Below are 422 nucleotides of genomic sequence, written 5' to 3' on the forward strand. Positions count from 1 at the left end.
TATCCCCTGTGTGCCTTGTCGACTCAGTTACATTATACGAAGTTATACGATGATGGCGCTGAAGCGTCGAGCCTATACTCTGCCGTCAGCGGCAAGTGGGGCGGCCGTCGGGGCGTTCACGCGCGCCGTACGCGCCGCCACGAAGCCCTGACGAGTAGGAGGGTCGCGGCGGTGTGCGCAGAAGGGTCTGGGCGCGAGCCTGCCTGGAGCCGCCGTCGGTGCAGATCTTGGTGGTAGTAGCAAATACTCCAGCGAGGCCCTGGAGGACTGACGTGGAGAAGGGTTTCGTGTGAACAGCCGTTGCACACGAGTCAGTCGATCCTAAGCCCTAGGAGAAATCCTATGTCAATGACGGCGTACTATACTCTAGTGTTGTCCTAGCCAAAATGATCGATAGATCGGAAGAGCACACGTCTGAACTC

The sequence above is a fragment of the Wasmannia auropunctata genome, unplaced genomic scaffold (genome assembly GCF_000956235.1).
Source record: "Wasmannia auropunctata unplaced genomic scaffold, wasmannia.A_1.0 LD336074.1, whole genome shotgun sequence".
Classification (NCBI taxonomy): Eukaryota; Metazoa; Arthropoda; class Insecta; order Hymenoptera; family Formicidae; genus Wasmannia; species Wasmannia auropunctata.